At 50.3% G+C, this 17,500-nt stretch overlaps 1 protein-coding gene across 3 annotated transcripts in view; it reads right to left on the reverse strand.

The window, feature by feature from the left end:
• The window catches only part of LOC125951628 (stress-activated protein kinase JNK), a 48,788-nt gene that overhangs the window by 14,889 nt on the left and 16,399 nt on the right, over window positions 1–17,500 (reverse strand). For all 3 annotated transcript variants that reach the window (XM_049680590.1, XM_049680588.1, XM_049680589.1), the window contains exon 2: window positions 16,490–16,603. The gene's annotated coding sequence lies outside the window, so the exon portion shown is untranslated. The remainder of the gene's footprint in view (window positions 1–16,489; window positions 16,604–17,500) is intronic.

Below are 17,500 nucleotides of genomic sequence, written 5' to 3' on the forward strand. Positions count from 1 at the left end.
GGAAGTGGTGATAAGGCGTTGGTGCTCTGTTCATCCCCCGCGTGTGCGTGCGACTGTCATCGGCAGACCGATGAAGAGCCGGGCAAATATGAAGCGACAGAATATGCTGATGATGGGGATGATGATGCTGGACTCAGGATGCTTTTATCATAATTGAAACCTTATTGATAAAGTATGCGTAATGTGGTCTGGCTTTAGCACTCACAGCACACTAATGTGGTCTGGCTTTAGCAGCCAGACGACAGAGAAAGAGAAAGAGAGAGCGAAAAAATAAGGGCGCGCGCTGCAAAAGGACATCGCTTCGTACTCCTAAACAAACAACTAAACAGCCCGAATGCCCGGAGGTAAAACTTTCCGCAAGAAGGTGACCGCAACGCTCACCTCACCACAACAACAACAACACTGACGCCGTGGCCCAGAGCCATAACTCTGATGGACGCGTCTGGTCACCAGTTTTTGGTACTGAGTAGGGGTGGTGCTGGTGCCATAAGTATCGAAAATATAACACAGAAATTCCAAACTGCTGTCCAGCGGCTAGCGGCCAGCGGCAGCAGCACCACCACCACCGCTTGACCGTAGGAAATTGGATAAACTCCTACGAGGGCGAGAGAATGTCGACGACGCGGGGGCGGCGACGACAGACGCGTTGACGAGCGCTCAAATAACGGTTTTATCGGCGTGATTAAATTTGCTGTGGTTCATAACTTTTTTATTGCACGCTCAGCTCGATTCCGCGCTGTCGCTCTTCATCCGAAGGGCATTCGGAACTCACTCGCGGTTGGTGATGATCGCCATTTGTTGGTGACCACCATTATGGAACAAATTGGAAGGTGGTGCGCGCACCTTCCACGGGCAAAGAATGCAAATCTCGTGACCTGTGGAGCATTGTTCTTTGGTTCACGCACCTTCATTGACATATTTTTGGACACTCGATCGATCGATCGAACGCTCGATGATGGCAATAATACCCTCAGGCATCTGGCCATTACAATGCCGGACACGCACAACCGAGGGAATTCGTTACAAGACCGGAATAGAGTGGAAGGTGATTCCGTTTCCACGGATGAGGGTCCTGTTCTTTGTGATTTTAAGGAAACCATCAGCATCCGCCACAAGTTTCCACTTCTACAATGGACAGATACCTCACTCGGTAACACTTTGGAAATGGAGGCGCATGGTGATGCATGGTTTCTGTACTAAAATAGCTCCAAATAGCTCCAAATAGCAACGATGCTGCCGGTTCGCCGTACAGCATATATCCCTCTTCTCTAATCCAATTGGATCTACATTGCAAATCCGTCGCATTTACATACGATCCTGGCCACAACCCACACATAGTCGCACTGTTATCGTACAACATTTTGGACACATTTTGGGCTTGCTGGGGGAATTCTGTTCCATGCTTGGCAGCCCGTTTACGACCGATGGTACCGAACTATAAATTGTTTATCACTTTGTCATCTTTCCAAACGTCGACAAGACAGATCAGACCAGGCGGAGCAGCAGGTATGAATGCATCGAATCCGTTCCCCTCCCTTCTCGGTGGCCCTGTACTAGTTCATAGATGCCATAAAACCGTTCCGTTCCGGGAGTAGAATCCATGGAGCGTGTCGGAATTAATGTCTTTGTGAAACCGTTCTTCATTCTTACAACCAGTTCCACCCTGCCCCTGGTGTGTCTATTTCCATGGATTTTCCAAGGATTCATCAGGACCAATTCCCCATTCTCTTGTACGAGCTCCGCTCCATTCTGGGAGGAGTAAAGCCGCCCAACACATCCGCCTTGTGGTTGTGATGCTCATTCCATATTCCAAATGTCACAGCAGCAGTAGCAGAAAGGGGGCAAGCGCCGGCGGTATGGTGTAAATGCGATATGTTGCTGATGTGTATCTTATTTACATTGAGTTCCGCCTCGATACGATGCCGGCGCCATTCGCATATCATCCGAGACGTAACAGGACTTCTCTTCTACCCACATCAGCGGCACCGAGCAGCCGGCATTCGGTATTGTTTCGCCGGATTGTCTACGATTGTTTCTCGAAACGAGTTTAACATTCCAAATATTTTATGAACCCAAAATCCATTCCAATCTGCTGTGCTCTCGGTTGTGCTTTTGTTTGACATCGTATCGGGAGGGGGGGAGGCGAGGGATTTTAGCGATTTTTTTCTTCTTTTTATCATCTTTCCGGTTTCGGTTCGAATTCGACGAACATTAGCTATTGTTCTGTTGGTCTATCATTTACATCAGAGAATACTTCTCTGATCGCTTCTGATTTAGGACACCGCACACCGGCAAGTGAACGGGACAAGGGCTTCTAGAGGCACCATTTCCAAGAATTCCTTCCGGTGAATCTTTCTTCAGATTCATTGAGTCAAATAATGGGAATTCGGCAGCTTCGGTAAAGGTCGAAGGTTGGGTCGAAATAATACGAAATTGATGTCCTGACTGGCTCTTCATTAAGCAGCTCAGCATGACGTTCTTCGAAGGCGGTGTATGTAAACGACAGGAAAGGATGCTGTAACCGAGAGAGGAGAGGACCAGGCAGAAGCAATTGAATAGCAGCCAGCATCGCAGGCGGTAGTCGCTTACACTAAGGACCTAAACCTTACACACCGCCATCGTCATCGAGTGCTGGCCATGGGGCGTATAACCAGCCCTTTTAGGGGATGAATTAGAATACGGTCAGCGTGGGGAGGGGGAGAGAGTTCGAATGGATTGCTCTCCCACTTCTCGCCGTGACCTTTCCGATGCTTATCGGCAACCCTGAACGGGTTGATCCGGTTTCGGGTTACCCGAGAGGGCGAAGACATTGGAATGCCATCGTAATTGCTCTTCATGCCACAACCACAGGCCCACAGCAGGAGGACGATGTTGGAATCGAGGTCGAGATAATTAATCTATAAAAACCTCGAATCAGAAATTCTGCTCGCCCTACGACCGCCGCCTATAGAGTGGAACCATTTTACGGCTCGTGACATGCTTGGTCATGCCAGCATCATATGCAACACTTTGATCTGGACGTCATGCAGAGTGCTGGGTTCGGGCAAATATATTGTAAGAGATTTCGTCATAAAACCAGCAGGAGCGACAGGACCGGACAGGAACCGGACAGGAAGCGTCCTTCCACGAGGATTTTAAGCGCCAACCAAGGGCCGTGCGAGATGATGTGTGTGTGTGCGTCTGTGTGATGAAGATTAATTTTTTGGCATAAATGAACCACTCCCATCCAATCAACACATGCGGCTGGCAGCATGACGGTGGCGACGATTCCAATGAGTAAAGCACCGTAACGTTCCCTCGACACAGCGATCCGTTCTCGGCACGAAGGCAAAATTGGGTTAGCATGTACATTACTCGGTCCTTTCAAAGTTAGACTAACGTGCGACCGGAAAGGTTCACCATTTGGTTGTCTATTTTACGCGGCACTGTGTGTCTGTGTGTGTGTAATGTGTAATCGCGTTACTTTCGGCCCTTAATGGAACGCCCGCCCGCGTGGATGATGAGGGTAAAATGGTTCACTTCAAAGCGGTGGTGGCCGCCATCGCTTTTTCGGGATCTATCGCCGCGTATCTTTGGGACGTTCTCTCGCTTTCACTTGCATTCTCAAAATTAAACAGAATATCTGGGAACAAGGAGAAGCAGTAGTAGGATCCACAACAGCAGCAGCAGAAGAAGCGAGCATATTATGAAGTGCTCAAACCGAATCACGCGCTAATTGAATGCTACGATTCGAATGAGGATTAATGGTTTTGCGTGGAGGGATTGAAAGAAAAACCTTTCGCCTTTTTGCCTTTCCGATTTTCGATGATTGGGTTCTTGGGTTCTTAATGAAGATTTGTTGTTCGGAAAATTCGGGTATAATCCCGCACCAAAGGTCCACCACCAAGCAGTTTGATAAATGACTTAGGCGACAGCAATTTTCAGAGCGCTTGTCCGGTGCGGCGTTTCCGGATTTTCCTATCGATCCATCCGACAGAACAGCAGAGAGCGCACCGGGCCCCCTTGGTGCGCTCCTGTATCAGAATGTTGTCGAAGTCACACGATCCCAAAAACCAACACACGCTAGCTCTTTACTAGGCGACAGCGACAACAACCAAACAGGTGATTAAGGGAGGGTAAAACATCAAATGTAGCCATCATAATCTACTCAACCTGCATTATCTCGCTGCGACGAGGGGTCAGAGAGAGAGAGAGAGAGAAGAGTGTTGGTCTTTTCATTCGATGTTCATGTATGATTGCTGTAATTGCATACGCAACAGTGGCGCATAATGGCGCATCCAGAGAACATCACAAATGAAACATCATCCCCCATTTGGCGGGAGGTGTGAACCAGCGAGCGGTCCTCCCCCGGGAGGGAGAGTTGTCCGGTCTGGACATGGCTGGACAATTTTAATTTGTTCATTGCAACTAGTTTATCGCATTGTTGCGGCCACCAATTTCACATTCATTTGCAATCAAATTGAAGAAGAGAGAGCGGATAGGGCGGTGCATCGTGTTGCATCGTGAACGAGTATTTTCGCGAGCAACTCCGGGAACAGAAGTGCCCATTGAGTGTCCCCTACAGCAGCAGCAGCAGCAACCGATCCGGGTATGCAGCGAGCCCCAGCTGAATTGAGCATTTGCCATTTATTCCATTTTAATTACCATGAAACATAATCACATTAATCATGCAGGGTTTGTTTGTTATTAATTTTCCGCTACCTTTACTGAGACTGTCTCTGAGCAGATTTCGAACCAGAAGTGAGTGTGGGCTGGCTGCCGGCAGACTCTCGAAAGGGGTCAAAGGACTTTCGAGCGGTTCACAAAAAAAACATACAAAAACGATTATGAGAGTTCTACTAAAAGTAGAAGTGCAGCATACTGATTCGTGGTCCCATTAACCACCACCACACAAACAGCAGCAGCAGCAGCAGCAGCATTGGTTGCGGTGGCAGAATAAGTGGAATAAAATATTTAAATTGCGCCACAATATTCAATCATTTGCACACGGTTATGGTTTGTTTGTGTTACACTCCTACTTGCTTGCTCCTCAGGGCGTGCCACACGGTGTGAGGTGAATGTAATTTTCGGTCCATTGACGGTCACACCGTGCGGCGACACAAAACCCGTTGCAAAAAAAAAAAAACAAACCCAAGAGCCGCAGCGAAAAGTCGAATGTTTTTATTTGCGTTTGCCGTTTGCGGTGGTTTTTTCGGGGGGCGAAATGCTGGGGCACGTACGTTTCGGGGTCGCTTATGTGGTATTTCTATTTCCGGTGTAACAAGACTCACACTCGCAGTCGCAGCGCGACCAACCGCTCGCCCTGCTTTTAGTTGATCGACATTGATTTATCTCTGCCCCCGGTCGGAAGGGTCGATTGTGCTCGGTTTGAACATCAATCAAGGATATGCATGCACGGGGATGGGCGGACCCCGGTTGTCCTGGAACGGAAAGTAAACTTCAACCGCAGTAAATAGGCGACAAGACAAAGCCGGCAAAAGGGAGAAATGGTGAGATAGTCTGTGTGCAACCATGCGAAAGCAACAAAAACAAGCCACGACACGACAACTCAAATGGCCAAACGGAAACCAATCCCAACCCATGCCATCGTCGCCCTGGAGCCGTACGGCCCACCACGAGCACTAGAGAAGAACCGTTTGTTGGCCACCGACCGAAACGAAAGGAGAAGAAAGTTTGCTTTGGCCAAACATTTAGATTGGTTTGAGTTACGAAGCATTACTTTGCAGCTTGCGGCCCAATTGGGCGAAGTTTTTCGATTTTCTTCGCCTGGATTGATTTACCAGGGGGGAGGGGGGAGGGGCGGTAATTTGAATCTTGCATAAAACAGTACCAACTCCTTCCAGTGTCTTGACACTTTCCCGAAAAACACACAGCCCTTCCTCACCCAGCAAAAGCGAGAAGCCATTTGACGATCCAATGGAGCGCATCCTATCGCCACGATCCACACTAAAGCACTGGATAAGCGCTGAGCTCGAGCTGAGGGATATGCCAATCGAGATTGGGGCTAAAAATAGAACTACGCCACGCCACACGGGAACAAGCAAGTGGGTTATGCAAATCGTATATAGGATACGATTACGTGCCAGTGCACTTAATCAAATCAATCGATACTCTCTCGCCGACGATGAAGCTGAAAATGCTGAAATTCATATTGTGCATCAGCAGCACAGCAGAGAGTGTCCGAAGCAGCAAAAAATCGATCATCGCTTGCGCGATCTGATTTGGTTCATCGTGTTGCAGCAGCAGCAATAACAGCAGCAGCAGTCTCTACTTATATTGTGTTGTGTAATACGGAGATTGAAGAGTGTTTCTTTTTTTTATGCTGCAGCCCTCCCTTTGCGCACTCATCCCAAATCACTCCCGAACAACAAGGACTACACATACACACACCCGCACACACATATATACATTTTCCCGATGACTTGCAAACACAAAAACTCATTCTGGCGCGCTGCTGGCTACTCTTGAGCATGCCACCGTGTATTGACCGCCCTCAGAGAACAAGAGAGATAGAGAAAGGTAGGAGCGAGTTCGAAGAGGATTGGAGATGACCAACCGACCGACCAGAGTTCTCGTCCGCTCTCACTAGTAGCTTCATGTTTGCACCGTTTTTTAAGGCTGCAGCAACCATATGAAAGCCCCAAGGGCACTCGACCCCGTAGCCAATGAACGCTCCGCCAGCAGCTCGTGATGCAGCATTCGACGGTTCCGGCTCTGGCCTCTGGACGAAAAGTGGCTGCCCTTTTGTGGCATCATCCCCGGGGAGGCAGGAAGGCGCCACGGAATGTATGTCGGTGGTGGAGTTTCTGTTCAAGCCGCAAGGATACTCCGTATACAAGGATACGCGTATACAAGGATACGCAAGGATCGATGGACAAGTTTCTCTTGGATTTTTATTTTTTGGGGAGTCGAGGGACAGCTCTGCTACAGTAGCTGCTGCTGCTTCGCACATTCATTTCCGTACAAGCAGCAGCAGCAGGAGGTTCCTATATTGCGTATTTATTTATGTATTTACCGTTCTTATTTATGGTTCACCAGCCAGCCAGCCTGCCACCCGGTAGGAGGCACATCACTAACGCCTAACGTTGATTCATTTCCACAGAAAAACACACACACACACACACACTAGCGCGGGTGCGCACGCTGATGCACCTTTTATTGTCCGGGGAAGTGCATGTTTGCGCCAGGCTGCATCACAATGTACTCTCTGTTCTCGATAGTGCCACGAACAGCAGAGCACGCGTAATACTACTCTCGGAGTGTATGTGTGTGTGTGTGTCCCGAACGGTTGGTTTTCATCCTTTGCTGGCCATCTATGGTCATCACTATGCGCCATTAATTTCCTACGGGAGTCCACTCCGGTGGTCGAGTGCAGTGTCACAGATACCACAAGCATCGAGCACCGGGCCAGCCCTCGCGTCAACAACATGAACAACAACGGATCGCATGTGACGGCCAGTAGCCATTCTTTGGTTGAAAGTTGACACAAAGTTTCACATTCTCTATGTGTGCACACACACACATCGGTTGTGTCGGTTGGTTTTCGGAGCAGCACATCAGCACCATATCTCTCTGTCGCATGTCCTGATGTCCTGATGTGGTCCCTTTTTTGAAGCGAGGCATACGGATGAAAATCAATATTTACTCTTGGACGACCACCAGACCAATCCTCTATGGCCATCGTCACTCCAATCGAATGTCATGCTTGATTGGATCACGCTTCAAGTAATTGCGGCCGTAAAGCAAGCACTACAAAGGGTCCTCCCTCCTGTGGGCTTGCGGGGCTCTATTTTATCCTTCAATCGTATCGGCCGATTCCAAACCCATTTCGAAGACACAGAATGTCAAACTCATAATCGCTTTTAAAGGCTTAAAACACTCGGCATTCTAGGGAGCGCCTCCAGGGCATAGGTTGCGGGCATAGCGTTGAACTACTTTCCACACAAAAACCGCATCCAATTTGCACGAGTCTCCTCCCGAGGTACCGTTGTCGTAATGTCCTTGCTGCTGCTGCTGCTGCTGCTGCTGCTACTGCAACACAATTTTCCAATGCATTACACATTGCCTCACCAGTGTGGTGAGACTTGTCGGAAAAACTGTACCAACCGACCGGAGATGTTCCCTCGATGCTTCTCCGGTCGTTCGTTGCGGCAAATGATTTGCGATCGATATTCAATTTCACCCAGATCGTTCCCAGGGCCTCCTCCCTCGAGGCTGCACTGCTGGTGCAGGAATAAATGATTCACTTGGACTTGTACGGTGGCACGAGCCACGCAGCAGCAGCAGCAGCAGGTCGTGGTACTGGTGCCTGCTACCGGGAGGTTGGGGATAAGCACCTAGAAGCCCGTGATTTGACGAAGCGTGATTCGATTGGTTTCGAGCTGCCATTCCATTAGCTTGATGTCAAATGAAATTATCACTATCCTCGTGCAAACAAGACTGGCACGAGCTTCCCCGTGCCCCGTGCAGAAAACGTTGTTTATGTGAAGGTACTGGACGGTTTGGCAAAATGTGACTCCAGGATCCAACCTTTTTTTTTACGAAATCTTCACCGTCACCTCGAAAGGTACAGTAAGGCGATTCCGACTTTCCACCAGGAACAGCAGCAAAGGTCACACTGTGGCCCGATAACGCTCGCGTAAACAGCATTTTTCCTATCAACTTATTTATAAACAGGCCGGGCGCTTCGGTTCGGTTCGGCAGGTGTGTTGTTGGTGCGGATGCTACAGCATCTTGTCACATCGGATCTCTGCCGATAGCCGGAAGCATAAACACCACCGGTACCCCAGGTCACGGTGGTATCGACGAACTTGACGCCTTGGCTGGTGCTTGGCCCCCGCGGGCCTGGAAGGACACCCCGCGTGTGTAAATGTCGCCATGGATAAAAATCCAGGTCGATCGGTCGAGCGAAAGCACTTCTCGCTCCGGTCGGTCCGGTTCTCCGGTCGCTCCGGTCGGTGAAAATGTCATCCGAGCGAAGTGAAAATGTCTCCAAGTTTCGTCGATGAGGCGAAAGGCGAGGAATGTAGTATAAGGGAAGGGGGAACGAACGAACGGTGAATGTTTGTGGTGGTTTCAATTTTTTATTTGCTTGCTTTCCGTTTTGCCGTTTGCCGGCCAAGAGAGCCAGGCGAGAATGGTGGGCGCATTTATGACCAAAGGGACACAAAACTGATGCCCTGGAACGTGATGAAGCTTGATGGCAGCCAGTGGCGTGGAAGCAAGCAGGTTTGATATCAACGACGACTCCGGTGTGGCAGGTACGAGAACAAGCTGGAAAGTAGGACCATTGCATCCTCGCTTCGGTTCTTTTTTCTTCTTTTTTGTTGGTTTTGTTTTCGCTAGGAAAAAAAGGGAGGAAAACAGGCTTTGATACGATGTGGCCCCGGGCATAAAAATAGCCCCCAATACACGAGATGCCCTGGATCTCGCTCTCTCCGCAGAAGCGGGAGCTGGAGTATCATTCAAATATTTGAAAAGCTTTTCCGGTCGAGATGTTACTTCGAATGATAAATGGGGTTTTCAAAGAATAGTAAACTTTATGTCGCACATGGTATGCTCTTCTAATGATGCTTCGCAGGTGCATGTCAAAGAGAGTCTAATGGGAAAGTTTAGCGATCCACATGTCCTCCTTCCCACTGTATCTGTCGAATCGATCCGGCACTGATGCATCCCATGCCACATACATATCGCGTCAATTCAATGACTATCTCACCAGTGCAGCGCTCGTTTACGTGGCATCATGAAACTATAGCGGAATACTATGAAAAGACCGTAATGCTCACTAATTAAGCTCTTAAGGTGAGTACCACTACTTGGCGGTCGTTGGCAGACGCAGGGTATCTCTCTTTCTCTCTCTCTCATCGTTTTTCCTCTTCTCGATTGACGCACAGTCACGGTAAAAGGACGAAGGATCATTAAAAAGGTTTATTGAGGTGGAGAATATTATGTCGAGTACGGAAAAGCTCATCAAACCAACGGACGAACCCCACGGACCGGGAGGATACCGGATGCGACGCGAATAGCATTCGTCCTCGGGGCCAGCCAGCGCGAGGATTATTGCATCCGCCTATCCTCGCATGTCGAGCACAAATAATTGCTAACTGGTGCGTCCGAGATACGGGAGTAACAGTGGCAGAAATACCTTAAGATAAAGCTTCACTCTATCGCTCCAAGGAAGGTAAGGACGATGGACGAACGACAGCTGGCGACGGTCATTGGCAGGATTTGTTCCGCACCAGACGAACGCTACTGTTACGACCTCTCCTCAAGTCAAAGTCACTCTTCTCCCGTGACTCAGCGATGAACCGAACCGAAGAGCAGAAGGATTAGATATCCTGTCACAAACACGGGAACCGTGCGCACGGGTTTTGTGAAACGTCCTCCTGCTGTTGTCTGCCAAAGGCAAGCTTAACGGAGGATGGTTTCTGTCTATGATGCCTCTGACCTCCTCAAGTCAACTCTTTATCTCCGTTTCTCTCTCTCTCTCCTGCGGCCCTTCGCTTTGTTGCCGTTGCTATCGCTACAAAACGAGCGAGCGTCTTGTTACGGAAGGGCCCAAGGAACCGCCAAGCCATTGTCTCATCGATTCGTTGTCGTAGTCCACCCACACACACTTACACAAAGACTGTTCAAGTCACCTGCGTGGGAAGGATTCGCAGAAGCAGGAGCTACATCTTAAAGATTTCCAACCCGCCGGTGGTGCATGTCAACCACACAACGGAAGACGCCCGAAAGGTCGGCCGCGCTTCGGTCGCACGTTTTTACGGTCAATCCTCCCCATCGACGGAATGGGGACGAAAGGACGAGCGTGCGAAATGGTTGAGGTACACCCTTTGGACGTACACAACCGAGCCGAAGGAATAACATTTCTTTGATCCCTCGACTTCCGAACGAGTTTTAGGCCCCCGGCCCCCCCGGGTGGGTTGTGGGACTCCCGGGTTTTGTTGGCTTCCTTTTCTGCTGACCAGAAGTCCTGCTCTAAAGCGCCCCCTTCCCCCTCCTACTAGCAAACGGGCGGATTTCATCCAACTGTCGCTTTTGATTTGCCAACCAGCACGAAGCAAAAAAAAGGGAAAGGAAGGTTTGTGCAGAGAAACATCTTGCTAGAGGAGCCGTGGAGCGATTTCCGTTTTCCCCGACACATCTTCGCACAAAACAAGACCAAATGATCCGTGGCAGGGGATCCGAAACCATCATCATACGGTAATTGAATTATGGACCCTTTTTCCTCATTTCATATTTTTCCCGCTTTTTTTTTATTTTATGCCGGCACAACCCCCGGTGGCCGGTGACCGGTGAATGTAAAACTATGTGTGCTGAGCGCCCCCGGGACCTCACCGAGTACAGATTCCACAGCCAGGAAGAATGGCACCGGGGCATTGTTGCAGGAAGAGAAACTCATATTTTGACTTCTCCTACATCCCTGCCGTGGGCGGATACTCTTCTCGGGGTTCCTTGCTACGACAAACACATATGCCGGTCATTACCGTGGGACGGATTATGTTTCGAACCGTTTTTGTCGCTTTCTTTTGTCTAGGAATTAGCTTGCAATTTCCACCACTTTTCCACTGCCAACTTTCACAACTTTCTCTCAAAAATATGTATCAAATACTGGGAGTGTATGGCATTCCCAGGCCACCGAAGCCGAGGTTGGTGGACGGAACCAACCAACCTGGAAAGTCAGAAAAGGACACACACATCCCGCACAATATACGGGGGGTGTACACCTTCTACCATAAATCAACGTCCCTCCACTTACTCGCTCTCCATACGTCTGGCCGCCTTTTTCCACTCGATTACACACACACACACACCGCCCTGGTTCCATTCCGGCAACTATAACAAGCCCCTCCGGACGCACACGCACCCTGCTTGGGGGGGAAGGTGAACCCGCGGGGTACAAGTAGAAATTATTGCGCGACGGAAAAGCATAACGCGAGTCATAAAATGGAGAAAAATCTACCGAAAAAGGCTCCTAGTAGGAGGCTTCGTCCATACCTAGCTGACCTTCCCCACACGGCCACATAGCCATACACACACACACGTGGTCGAGGGCGATAAATTTTCGTTTTAAATAACCGTTCCAACTTTCCATGTTGCGCCAACGCCCCCGGGTCACAGTGGAGGTACGACGGACGGCGGTGGCGAGTATAATAGATTTTATCCCGTGGAATGGCCATCACGAGCCTTTACTCCGTCCCGGGCGCCGGATGGCATCGTCCACCCGAAACGGGACGGAACTCCCGGATACCATCGGATACCAAGCCAGCTGCTACCCTTCCTCCGATCGATGATCGAACGTAATAAATTGGATTTTATAATCGATGTACGCCCCAGCAGCGTGTCAGGATGTGCCCGAGGGGGGGAGGATGTAGTACACAACCTGTTTCTATCTCCGGTGGCTTCGGATCCGAAATATTGGTCCAATGCACCGGGAGTGCACGGTGGTGATCGATCCCTTGAGCGATAGCAAAAAAAAACTATGCTTCTGATATGCTGTACACGTTGCTGCTGTATCCGCGGTGCTGACGTCATCATTCGTCCCGGGATCCGTTGACCACGGTGTGCGCCACGGTGTCTGTGTTCAACCGGAAACCATTTTCTTCCACGACACCTGGCCTGAGGCGAGGTACGAACCGGGGAAACACAAGTGTTTCCTGCTCCTTCCCAAGAGAGCTTCCGGTTCTGTTTTGTTATTTTCGTCCGCATCACCGCGTGATGACACGGAGACGCGATCCTTCATCGTCGTTGTCGTGCTGCGTCGTCGTCGTTGTCGTCGTCGCCGACGGTCTGTTTGTCTGGTGTGCCTCTCTCTTCTAGCTTCTAGACAGGTGTTGATGAAGGAGCGCACTACTCACCTTGCGTTCGTGCTCTCTCTCTCTCTTTCTCTTGGCTATTTATCACATTTATGCTTGGAAGGTGTTGCAGTTGCAGATGGTTTGTGTATAGTGTACACCATCACCTTGTAGCCGTCGGCCAAACCCCGGGGGCGGCTTGCGGCTGTTGGCCACGTTTGTGCGTTATTCGCGCTGCGTCGCTTTCCAACCGTGAAACGTGTCTCATAACGTGGTGCAACCGAGTTTCCGAGTGTCGTGTGCAAATACAATGTGCCACTGACGAGGACGGCAACCGACCAACCGTCCGGAGCAGCAGCAGCAGGTTTTAGATGTATATTTTGCATAAAAAACGTGCCAACGTGCGATTGTAATGGACAAGGAGCGAATGTTTCGCTTTTGCTAATCCTATCATTTTTTTGGCCTCACCCCGCCCCAAAACTTCATGCCTTTGGAACGTGTCCCGAAGTCATCGCTCTCTGGCGCTCCGGGGAGGTATTATGTCCCAATTAATTTATGTTCACTCTACATTGAACACGCGCTGAACGCCGCAGCGAAACCAAAGGGGAAAGTAATGAAAGGACTTTCGCTAATACATTTTCAACAGTAGCGCGATAACAGAAACGAAACACAATAGCAAAACCCACTCCACACTTCGGTGGACACTCTCTTCGTCCAAGGGTCCGAAAAAAGAACAAACCACGCCCCGCGCGCTAGTGGTCCATTCCGTGGAGGGCTACTAAACGGGCAGCGTTGTGTCTGAGAAGAGAAACAATTTATGCGTTCGTGCTAGCCTCAACACCCCCCCGTCCTGGGGGGGGTTTTATGGCCAGAACCAGAGCCTTTTGTTGCCGATCATCGCTCTACCCACCCGGTTCTGGCTAATCTCTCGCCGACAGAAAAGGGAAAATCGTTTCCTCGGAAAACTCCTTCTCGTTCGAAACCGGCGGCAAAGGTTCCTTTTGTGGAACTTTAGTATCGCTCGAAGGACTCTGCTTCCCACTGGCAGGAGCACAGGGGGATGGGGCCTGGCAGCCGACGGAGGAATGTAAATTATGCTGCCACAACAGCATTCGCCCGGGAGAAGGATTCTTCCGTTCGTTTCGTCGTCTTTCGCAACTCGCGGTATCGGTTGTGCTTCGGTTGCTAACGCCACACCCTGGGGTATCTGTGTGCGTGTGTATTGTAGTTTTTCTCGATCGATTTTCCTTTGTGCTTTTCCTAAAAGAATCAGAACAAAACACAAATGCTAGATGATGCATGATCGATTATCTGTGCCCGACCGAGTGATAGAGCATGTAACCCTCGCGTACCGATCGACCGAACGCTGGGAGATCCGAGTTACCAAGAAGATAAGCTTCGATTCTGGAAAATCCCAAATACCAAAGCCCCGCGACCAGCATAAATTTGCCCCTTTCCTAATGTATTCCACACACACACACACGGCCCATTTTGCGTCAAACAATGTCCAACAGGGCGGAGGAACATCATAAAACCGCCTATCGGCAGGTTCGGGGGTCCGGGAAAGCCGTCAGAAATGGTTGAGTCGAGTGTAGGGGTCCCTGGGGTGAAATGGCTCATTTTGAAGTCTGAAAGAAAACGAAAAACTCCAAGAAGCATCCATCTTTATTGGAGTCTTAGCCTGCTTCAACTTACACAGCGAGTGGTGCCTGGTGTTGTTCGGTTGCTCGTCGTAGTAAGCCATCGATAAATCATATATTTGATAAACACAAGGTAAGGGCCGCTAACAGCACAAGTTGATGCCAGAAATAGCGTCGGGGATCGGCTCTTGCACCGGAAGTCGCAACCGCAAACCGCACGCACACGGCAGCTGCTGCTGCTGCACGGTTTCTTTTGGTGGCGCCAAGAAAAGGAACGCTATTTTTGGTTCTTAATCCTTTTAGACTTTACTCTGGAGAAGCTTTACTGACGGAATCCTGCCTTCGTGTGGGTCCGATGCAGGAACGCAAGGCGCGAACCATCCAGATCCATAACCACAAAGTTCCACAAAACAACTCGTGGAACTCGTGGACGGCCGCGAAAAATAATGCGCCCCCAAAACAAATCCTGAACCTTGCTCTCGATATGTCCGCCGCCCCGTCCTCGTCTGTGTTAAAAGCAGCGAAACGGAAAATGGACCACCGTAACACGAATAACGAATGCTCCCGCTAACCTTGCAGCGGCAAAACCCCCGAAAGCCGCCCGTCGCTGCCGTTGAGAGTGATGACGAGCAGACATAAATCGATGCGATAGTTGCTGCGTCGCGGGCGTGTCGAGGTCTATAGCATAGGCCGCCTCCTCTTTCACCAGAACACATCATGAAAATATCGCGCGCACAACTCACGACGCGATCGATGCCTTCATTATGCATTGATGGCACAGATTGTGTGTGTGTGGTCTGGCCTTGCTTTCCGGGCCTCTCTCATAGGCCCTGCCGAAAAACCCGCGGCCATCGATTTAGTGATCGATGGTGTTGACGTGGATCGCAACAACAGCGCGAATGGCGGCTGCGGTGAAATATGTTTCGTCGATCGCGCTACACCATCATGGCCACCGGGCTAGTAGTAGTACCTACGGCAAGTGCGCTCACAGCCAGAGTGTCACCTTCTGCTTTCGCGGGACCTCCCCGGTAATTGGGTTCGTTAAAGAGTGTCGGCCCCCCCACCTTCCCCTCGTTTGCCACACTTTGACACCAATCGACGCCAACGCCAACACCTTCCATCGACGGCGCCATCATCCCCGGACAGCGTCGGCGCTGGCGTGGCCTTTTGCGGTTTAGGAATTTGATTAATGAATGCGATGTCGTGGTCGTGGCGTGGTCGTGGCGACAGCCGACAACCGACAGGTCCTGACAAGCCCTTCGTTAGCGGCCGCCGCGCGAGGACTCGCGATGGAAAATCGTTCCCAAAACGTCGACTTCACGGTACATACACACACACACGCGCGCGCGGAATTGTAGGCTTTGAGCTGCCACCTCGCGCTTTGTGGCCTTATTGAGTGGCAGGACTTCTGACACAATATGAGCTCACTCTGTGGCCGCGGCGGCGGCGGTGGTGGCGGCGTCGGAAGCATGGCTTTTTGGTTATCGATTTTTCTAATCCTCTCAACGAGCGCACGCGACAAGCTCGAGGCTCGAGGGGCGCGCATGTGAATCGAATAGGACACTAATAGGACGACCGATAGATGGACCTCGTTGTGGGCGCCCGATCCGCGAGAAGGATTATCTATCACTCCTTGGGGAGCGCACCGCAGCAAGGTGTGCGTGGGCACACCGTGGTTTTACGAATCAACCTCAGGGGTCATCCATTTCAGCGAGGTGTTGAGTTAAATTGAATTAAAGCTTTTAAAGACAATTTACAGATTGATATTGAAACGACGGTTTGTTGGTTGGTCGGTTCTCAATCGGGAATCCGATTGTAAACCGTTTTTGCGGACGTTGATTGGCCAACCAGCCGCCGGATGATTTGACACAAAATCGAATTAACACTTCACTCTGCTGAGACCTTTATTCATTAGCACAATTTAGGCAACTCGGCTGTGACCTTCCCTCCGCTTTAGTTTACGTCTCTTCAGATATTAAGCAAATTACCGTCAACCCACCGACGGTGGGGGCTGGTGACGATCACATTTACAATCCGGTATTAATTACTTACCTGTCTCGACGAAAAATACAAGAGAACTCAACAGTCCGCTGATGGACGGGCTCTGTTGCCTGTCTGCCTGTCTGTCTGTCTGCTTGGCCGGTCAGTGATGGCGTCTGGGGCGTTCTGGAAAAGAAAGAGAAAATTATGGAAAACATGAACAACAATTTTCTCAATGCTCAATCGGGCGACACGCGCCACGAACATTTCAAGGACCGCATATTCCACGGGAAATACAATGCCACCGAATTCCCGCGCCACCCTCAATGGTTACACAGTTGAACGAGAGAGAGAGAGAGTTGTTTTTGAGGACACCAGCGCCAGGACCATGACCAGGACCTTCTCCAACGGAAATCGGTGTGTCACTGTCACGCGAGAATGGATAATGTCAGATTACGGGGCTCGGTATAAAGTAGTTACGTCAGGAGCGATGGCAGTGCACGGAAAGAAGCCGGTCCTACCGGCAAAAGTTAATCGAATCCTTGTCGTACAAACAACTATCTCTCTGTGGCCAACCCCATGTGGCCATCGCCGAGGACGATAAGGACGGCAGAGAGCGAGCAGCACGAAACTCCGAGTGAATGTGTGTTTGTCGCTGACGATGAAGTTTGATTTAGGTATGCATTATTAAATAGGTGTGCGGTTATTAAACCAACCTCGAGACCTTAAGTACACGTGCCCCGTCTGTGTGTGCGTGTGTGTGTGTATGGCCAGGCAGGTAGGACCAGGTATCGCCCCCTGAGGTCAAGTGCTCGATAGCACAAACTTTCACGAGCATGAAAGGGGTTTTCGAAGAATTGCTCCCATCTTGATACCGAAACTTTGCAAGAATGGAATAGTTGACGTTCGCCGGCTGGCTGGCTGGCTGGTTGGCCATTAATTTCGATTAGGTACGGTCCTTGCGGCTCGCAAAAGACCCGCCAGCAATACCACCCGGCAGTAGTACACTATTCGGCCGGTGCCGTGCGCGATTGCGTATTGACGCAGTACAATCGATAATTGTTGGGTCGAAAGTGGCAAATG

The sequence above is a fragment of the Anopheles darlingi genome, chromosome 2 (genome assembly GCF_943734745.1).
Source record: "Anopheles darlingi chromosome 2, idAnoDarlMG_H_01, whole genome shotgun sequence".
NCBI lineage: Eukaryota > Metazoa > Arthropoda > Insecta > Diptera > Culicidae > Anopheles > Anopheles darlingi.